Source organism: Sinocyclocheilus anshuiensis, unplaced genomic scaffold, assembly GCF_001515605.1.
Source record: "Sinocyclocheilus anshuiensis isolate Anshui unplaced genomic scaffold, SAMN03320099.WGS_v1.1 scaffold75, whole genome shotgun sequence".
Lineage (NCBI taxonomy): Eukaryota > Metazoa > Chordata > Actinopteri > Cypriniformes > Cyprinidae > Sinocyclocheilus > Sinocyclocheilus anshuiensis.
The window spans coordinates 378,989-388,575 of NW_015549634.1; positions in this window are offsets into that span (position 1 = coordinate 378,989).

The following is a 9,587-nucleotide window of genomic DNA, read 5'->3' on the forward strand; positions in this document are numbered from 1 at the left end:
TCTGTGTGTGTGCATGTGTGTTCAGCACTCGCAGAAAATGAGCCATCCATCATGGTACTAATGCTTGACGGGAAAATCAATTAACAAACCATTTAAAGTTTCTTGGTTTCGTCTGTGAGTGACAGTAACAGCGGGTGTGTTTGGCTCGAGCGGCTGCCGCAGAGGCTCTCTGATCAAATCTAATGTATGATTACAGTTAGTGCCTGTCATTCTACTCTGGAAGGTTGAAATTCACAGTAACACAAACCTGAAATCTGGACGAAAAAAAAGAGAGAATGCTTTTTGTGCAATGCATTACAACATCACTCAGAAACCGGCCTGCAATATGGGAAATGTGACATGCATATTGCACTGAACTTTTTGCTTCTGAATTGCATGCATTTTTTCATCTGATTACCTGATTTGCATAAATTGAATCAATCAGGTGCTGAACCATTGTGCAAATGATGCGTTCAGTGGGCACAGTTCATTCTTTGTGTGTTTTTTATGTTTATCCCAATGCATTTGTAAGTGCATTACAGTAAATGGCATTTTTGCTTGTTTTTAAGAGTCAAAATAATTTTCTACAAATGCTGTTGATTAGGCTTAAAGGAATAGTTCACCCAAAAATTTAAATTTGAAAAATGTGCTCATCCAACGGTCATCCAAGATTAGGATGAGTTTGTTTCTTCATCAGATTTGGAGAAATGTAGCATTGCATCAGTGTCTCAGCAATGGATGCTCTGCAGTGAATGGGTGCCGTCAGAATGAGAGTCCAAACAGCTGATAAAAACATCACAATAATCCTCAAGTAATCCACAGCACTCCAGTCCATCAGTTAACATCTGGAGAAGACAAAAGCTGAAACAAATCCATCAATACGACGTTTTTAACTAAAATCCGACTCTATAATCCATAATAACGCTTCCTCCAGTGAAAAAGTGTTCTGGTCTGAATCAGGAGAGAAATCTGCACAGATCAAGCAGCGTTTACAAGCCAAAACAGCTCTACACAAATATGTGGCTGGATTTTGATGTGAGAGACAACAGGAGATGCACTTTTTCACTGGAGGAAGAGTTATTATGGATTATGAACTCATATTTGAGTTAAAAACGTCTTAATGCTGGATTTGTTTCAGCTTTTGTCTTCTCCAGATGTTAACTGATGGACTGGAGTGCTGTGGATTACTTGTGGATTATTGTTATGTTTTTATCAGCTGTTTGGATTAGGGTTGCACGATATATCGTTAAAGCATCGATGAACTTTGTGTCAGCACGTTGTAAATAGAACGAGGCAGCTGTTTACTGTCGGTGATTTATTGTGTCGTGCCGCATCTGTAGACAGTATCGCTGATTATAATGGGTTCAGTATTTTGTCGCGTCGCACCGCTCGTGTCCGGTGTAGACACGGTGAGAGCCGCGCAGATGCACGTGAACACTGAATTCCGTTCACTTCTGCGTCTATTTGTGTGAAATTGTCAAAATGCATGTCTCTGCAAGTATCCTTGTAAGTTGCTTAGGTGAAGGTAAACAATTGAGAAAGGAAACGGACGTGTAACAGTATTTTGGTTCACAGCAGTTTAATGAGGCTTTCTGTGTCATGAATGTTAATCAAACAACAAAACACAGAGAAAAATCACTTTTGTAGCTTTAACAGATTTATTAGATATAATTTATACAGTGAAGACTATGCAGTGTTATTTTACATTTGATTATTCAATTTCTTTAACTGAATACTGTTAAGACTTCCTGAAAAAAATTTAAAGCAGTTTATTTCATTTGTATCTTTGTTCTATTATATTTATCTATTAGGGATGTAACGATTAACTGCGAACCGGTTGATAATAACGCTTCCTCCAGTGAAAAAGTGCATCTCCTGTTGTCTCTCACATCAAAATCCAGCCACATATTTGTGTAGAGCTGTTTTGGCTTGTAAACGCTGCTTGATCTGTGCAGATTTCTCTCCTGATTCAGACCAGAACACTTTTTCACTGGAGGAAGCGTTATTATAGATTATGGACTCATATTTTAGCAATGGTTTGAAGTTGAAAATGTCCTAATGATGGAGTTGTTTCTTACAAACACGCAGCTTTTGTCTTCTCAAGATGTTAACTGATGGACTGGAGTGGTGTGGATTATTGTGATGTTTTTATCAGCTGTTTGGACTCATTCTGACGGCACCCATTCACTGCAGAGGATCCATTGGTGAGTAAGTGATGGAATGCTACATTAAATCTTTTAAAGCTTGTACTCGGCCATAAACAGATGCAGTGACAGACAGCAGTGACATGTCTTTCTGAGAAGAGACTTTGACCGTCCTCGAGCTTCACACACATTAACACGTGTGGCATGCGTGTGTTGGGGTCAGCGGGAGCAGCTGGGTCCGGCTCGGTCTCGCTGTGAGGTTCAGTGAGATGCCTGCGGAGCTCGACTGGCGTGCCACAGCTCACATTAACACATGATGACAGTCTTTCACTCCTCAGAGTCTGGATCCGATCTCCTCACTGTGACCTGCACTTCGAGTCTGTGTGAGTTCGGCGACCCGCAAGATATAACAATGTGAGTTGTATAAGAAATGCCCTATTTATCAACACACCTAAACAACACAGTCTCATGCAGTTCTTTATGAAGCAACATAAATTAATAGCATGAACTGTTCACCCACTGTATGAACAAGACAGATGGTATAATTTAAAATTAACCTGGCTTGTAAGTGTTTTTTATGTCACTTTGAATGTATATATCAATCATTCAATCTATAGATATTATGTTGGACATATTAATAACGTCTATTGATAGAATAGAAATGTAGACTATATATATTCAGATTTGCATTTATATACTCAAGATTTATAAACATATATTGTGATTTACTATTATATAATTAGAATAATAAATATAAATTCACAATTTACATTTATATATTCAAAATTTACAACTATTTTTTTCATATTTACCTCTTTTAATTCAGACTGTAACTATATATTCAGATTTACTATTATATATTCAGATTTGCTTCTATATATTCAGACTTACAACTATATATTCATATTTACATTTATATATTCAGAATTCTAACTATATATTCAGATTTACATTTATATATTCAGACTCATAACTATATATTCAGATTTGCTATATGTATATATATATATATATATTAGTGCTGGGAATCAATTAAATTTTTTTATCGCGATTAATCACATGATTTTCTGCAATTAATCGCAATTAATAAAATAAAATAATGAATTTAAAATAGTGTATTGCGCACTTTTTGTCATTTAAAAGTACTGCTATATGAACAAAAGTGCAATAACATTTGGTTTGCAAACCCTTTAAACAACTAAGGTGCTTTTTTTTACAGCAGTATTCCTTTTACATAGCAGTTAAAATATTTCTTGTAAATCTCAACTTATAACATTACTGTAATCAAATTAAATATAAAACCAAAGCTATTTGCCACTGCCAGGGCATTAACGTTTTTATAGAAAATATTTTATAGTTTGTTATAGAAAAACAAGTTATGCTCAGAGTCCAAAGCCTCGATCATAACATTCTAACAGGCACCTTCCGAGTAGAGACCTGCACTATTGCGGGACAAAGCGCAGCAGAGTGCGGCGCGGGACAACACTTGATGGGCGAGTGCGGAGTGAATTATTATATTAATAATAATTACGAGGATGATATAATAGAATTTAATTTTGATATATTGTTAACACTTTAACTCATAAATGTCTTTATTTTCTGTAGAGCCGCAGTTTGGTTACGCAGCAGAAACTGTCGGTGTGAAACTCAACATGCATCTGCTGTGAAACACCTGACAGGTAACTGAAGGGCTGTCTGTTGTGAAGCTGACAGGATATGATGTCAGACTCGCTCAGCATCATGGGAAACACTGACCATTAATATGGCAGGTGCAGCGTTTCTGTCCTGCTTCTCGCAACAAATCTGACACGGTCTCTCAATGTTCTCCTGTGTTTCTGTGGACATCCCTCAATGTTCATGACAGCGCTTGAGTTTGTGCTGATGCTGAGAGACAGACAGCAGCCGTCAGTCAGACAGCAGATGCAGAGATGATGCAACATGCAAACAACTAATGGGCTTTAAAACCAAAATTGTTCTGCGATGCACAGACGCCAATCCGGCCGGTGCACAAACACACATTAACTATTTTCAGTAGCATGACAGTAGCACAGTTATTTCCATTAACAAGCTTCCAACTAGTTTTTGCACTAATATCATTGCAAGTGTGGCTTTTACAGACTTTTACTGTTTGCTCTTTCTTTCTGAAATAATGCATTAAGATGTGCATTATGATTGATTAGGGTAAGGATCATGAGTCAGATTCAAAAATAAGACTCATTATTATTCAATTTTGGTTTGCAAAGCCAGAAGGAAAGAACTGAGGAAAAGTCATATGTTTCATGTCACAAAATGGGAAGGACACAGTTTAGCTGTTGTCAGATATGATTCTGCTCATAATGCATGTGAACCAGAGGATTTGGCATTTTATGTCATGGTTGTAATGCTAAAACATATTCAAGGAGATTATATCAGAAAGATTATATCAGAGAAGATTCATCATTTTGCAAAAAAATTTTTTTTTTTGACTTTTTTAATTGGAAAATTGGAAAAACTTAGAAAATTAGTCTTTTTAATGGCTAAATAAATTAGTCACTTTACATTTTTTAATCTTTTTAATTGGAAAATTGTAAAAACTTAGAAAATTAGTCTTTTTTTAATTAGAACAAAAAAAAATTATTAAAAAAAATTAATCACTTTTTTGAGCCAATTTTTCTTGTCTTTTTTGTAAAACTTTTTAAACATAAAAAATGTCTAAAAAAAATTTGTGAAAAATTAGAGTCTTTTTTAATACAAAATAAAATTAAAGTCACTTTGCATGTTTTGGTTAGATAGATAGATAGATAGATAGATAGATAGACAGATAGATAGATAGATAGATAGATAGATAGATAGATAGATAGATAGATAGATAGATAGATAGATAGATAGATAGATAGATAGATAGATAGAAAATACATAGAAAATTAGTCTTTTATAATAAAACAAAGTCACATAAAAAATTATAAAAATTAGTCATTTTGAATTTTAAAGTAGATCTTTTTTTAAATGTGAAACTCAGTCATTTTGCATATTTGAATATTTTTAAATTATATTTTTAAGTCACTATTTTTTAGTCTTATGTAGAGCATTTAAAACATTTTAGTTTTTGCATTTCATTTAGCATAAATCTCTATATTTATATTCATATTTTATTTTTTTGAGTGTTGCAATGATGTTAGAATGTACAAAAATACTATAGAATGTAAATATGGTACTATTTCAGTAGCATATTAGTAGTATATTCCTTTATTTTTCAGTGTCTCATTCAATCAGAATAGAGTTAAAATTCCGTATGAAGAATTCAGAAAATGTGAATGTCTTCCCTGCTAAAGTCTCCTGATATCCGTCCAGACGTCTCTGACACGTCATTAAACATCAGCTGCGGATCCGTCAGTGTTGTATCAGCGCGTGTGTAACTGATGGCTGTGATGATCAGATGTGATCTGGCCGGTTTGCTGAGCTGAGCTGGTGATTTCTGCCCAAGCCAGCAGCCATCAATAATGCGGGAGAGAATGTCACGGATCGTCGCTTGCAAAAGATCAGCATCAGCTTACATACCACAATACTTTCCATCCGCAGCTCAACGTCTCTCATTTTTCACCCTGCAAGAGCTTCATTTGATCTGGACGCGTGTAACGCATCCTAATAGGAACTGAGAGGAACAAACATGAAATTTAAAACACAAACACACAAATATGGAATGTGATATAATGCAAACATGTCATCGAGAGATGGATTTGGAGAATGAGAAATTTATAGACAGTGAAGCATTGTGACACAGGCATAAGATTGATGACTTAAGCATCATGTAGAAAAAAAAAAGAAATGATATAATATGAAAAATATACATTTATATTTTGATTTAAAATATATGATTATTAATAATTAATAAAAGCAGGAAAAATTAAATGTGGGACATTATTTTACTATTTTTCCCAACTGCAGAGCCTTGGTTACATCAGAAAAAAGGTTTTAGACACAGAGAAAGTTTGTGGATTTTGATAAAAGATTATGAAAACAATCTATATTTTTCTTTAGAATAATTAGTACTGGCGAATTGAGGAAAATAAGTGACATTTATTAAGAAAGTGATGATCGTTTGGGGTGAACTATTCCTTTATATTAGTTCAGCTTGGGTTATTGAGTGTACATTTCTGAATGTTCATGACGCACTCCTGTCACTAGGTGATTTAATGAGCGAAAGATTGACCCTTTCTGGAGGGAATCTACTGCAGTAGAAGAACTGAAGGCAGACATTTTGAAATCTGAACAGTTTGTTATGATTGAGCAAAGATAAGTTGAATCTGAAATCACCAACTTTCAAAGTGTGTATCTTCACAATATGGCATGTAATTTATATGTTGCTTTGTTGAATTTTAGGTTCTGAATTTGAATTAAATTGGTCACATGCAGGGCCGCATTAAGACCGCACTGGGCCCCGGGGCTATGACTTACTGCAGGGCCCCCATCACAATAATGATATATATATATATATATAGGGTACAACGGGGCTAAAAACCCACCTTAAGAAAAAATGTGCCATTCACTGCGCCTAAAACCGCCTAGCCCTATGGTTAAAACGGCCCTGGTCACATACCATAAGAACAATGTAAAGATAAAATTACACAACAGTCCAACACAACAACAGAAACTTCAGATTTTTATCTGAGGTCTCATATCAATTAAATACACATTTCTATAGGTAACATTTTTATTATTAATAATATCACGTAATGTTTCCCAAATTTTCTTTGTGTGGTATATGGGTAAATCATACTGTATAAAAATAATTTATTATTAAAAATATAACACTTACAGATGCGATCTTAATTTGTTTGAATTTCATTTTAATTTCAAATTTGAATTAGAATTCTGCGTACTCAAATTCAAGAATTAAATCCATATTTAACACCCTTCTCAGTTCTGAATGATGCACAGTCGTAAATCATTGTTTGTACGAATATGTTTTGAGATCATTAGAGACATTTGTTCACATACATTTAGTATTTTTTTTAAATATTTTCTCCCTCTTTAATTAATTAACAGTGACTCAGTTATATAGTTTTAAAGTTGTAAAAATGTTGAAAATAGGAACAATTGTTTTCATTTTTAGAAAAAAGTTAAATTAGTCACTTTGCATTTCTTAGTCTTTTTGTTTTTAATAAGAAAATTGTAAAAAATGTAGAAAATTTGGGTCATTTTTTTAATTAATCAATTAACAATCATCATTGCAGACCTGCAGGTAATATATAGGTGCGTAAGAAAGAAGACCAAAAAAGTCAAAAGACTAAAGCCACACTGCATGATTTTCAGCTGTCCCAGATGAAAGATTGGCATCGTGAAACAATCGTGGCGATTTCTGTGATCGTGGCTCCTAATCGGTGGACCTGTGTCTAGAGTGAGAGTTTCAAAGACGGCCGTTGTCACGGTCTTGCGACCAAAGATAGCCTACACTAAAACATAAAACTGCTTACATCTAGCTCTTATCCCTTCCTCTTTCGCTGCTTCCACTTGTTCTCAGCACACATAAAACTACAGCTGCCAAAATGTGATTCATGATGCTCTTTTTGTTTACCACTAGCGCATGTTGATGATGTTTTATTCTTCTATAGAAACGTGCATCGTATCGTACGAGTCAATAGGTGTCATCATCGTACAGTCTACACACACATCGTAGCCAAGCCTCCAAAACATCTCACATCTTTTGAGGAGCATTTATTTTTTCCCTCTCTGTCATCATTGGATTGCATTGCATTATATGTTTAGATAATTTCATTCTCATCTTACTAAGACATTATTGGAGATATAGAGTGACGACTGATATTTATATCATTTAATGTCAGTATCTGCTGTACTGTTATAAAGAACTCATTGATTTTCATAACAAGCATCAGAATTTCATCATAGAAATATCAGCATCTGCAGCATTTAATTTTTGGGGGAACTGTCCCTTTAAGAGGAAACAGCTGAAACAAAGTTGATAATTTCTTATTTAATATTCAATGTAAATCTCCTGAGATATGAAGAGAAACCTCTGAGCAGTAGCAGTGTCCTGTAGCTGCATCAGTCATGTATGTAGTTGAGATGGATCCTGATGGCTTTATTTTCTGCTGCACTTCATTAGTGTTTCCTGCATTATCAGAGCTCTGTCAGATCCACTGAATGAAGAAGGACACAAACCATGGTTCTCTTATCAGGAGAGTAGAGGTTTGTCTGTTCCTGTCAGATTGGCTGATGTGGAGCCCAGAGGTCACTGGTTTCAGTGAAGCAGCTGTTAAGATCTCAGACTGATGACGGCTGTATCGACAGGAGGTGCAGGCCACTTAATCAAGCCGGACACTGGGTAATGAGCAGCTTGTTTTTGCTGAAGGATCTGTTTATCTGGACTGTTGCTGATGGACGGAGAGCATCCTGTCGTCATGGAGACGCTGATTGCCGTGGTGCTGATGCAGGAGTTTGGGTGAGACGCAGGATGCTGTTTGTGACATTGACTCATGTCTGGTGTGACGCTCTCACATGAACTCTGCTAATGGAGTGTGTACATCGAGGTTCTTGACTGAAAAGTTTTTATTTTATTTTACTTATTTTTATTATTTTATTTGAATAGAGTTGTTTGGCATCAAACCAGATATCAAGAAAAATAGTCACCTGTTTTAAAACTTGTCAAGAATATGTCTGTCTGTCTATCTATCTATTTATCTATCTATCTATCTATAACAGAATATAGGCCTATATTATATGAAAAATAGACATTTTAATATTTTGATGACAGTTAAACATTTCCCCACCATATAGTATTATATTTTTATTTCATGTAGCTCAAAATCTACTAATAGGTACTTCATCCAGCTAATTTCAAAATATCTGTAACTCTGACTTTGTACAGGAGTTTTATTTCATTGGCAAACTTTTTTTACGAAAGCATTAGATTTAAAAAAAAAAAAAAAAACTTTTTTCAATTTTTTTATTTAATTTCTTTTGTTTATTTTTATTTGTTAATTATTTTTATTATTCTTATTTTAAAATTATTTGTAATTTTGTTTATTACATCAAATATTTTTTTAATTGAGCACTTAATTTTTATTGTATATTTAATTTTTTAATTGAATTTAATTTTTTTTTTTTTTTTTTTTTTTTGTATTTATTTAGTTGTAGTTTCAGAGTCCTTGTGCGTTTTGGTGCCACTTTGTACCTCTTATTACTTGCATCAAGACTTCTCAAGACTCCAGGTATGTAAAGATACCATCTGTAAAATAACAAAATCATCAAATAACTACACAGATACCAACACTAATACATCCATATTTATTCTGTGAAAATACAAAATAAAATCATGTACATTTTATTTACAGCCTTTTGTACATTATAATATATTGTATTTATATCTGCGTTGCCATGTATATAAGGTTAAATACTCCAGCAGCACACAAGTCAGTTCCCTTTCACGGGAACTTCGAACTGCGTCCTCTAGGGGTCGCTATGGGG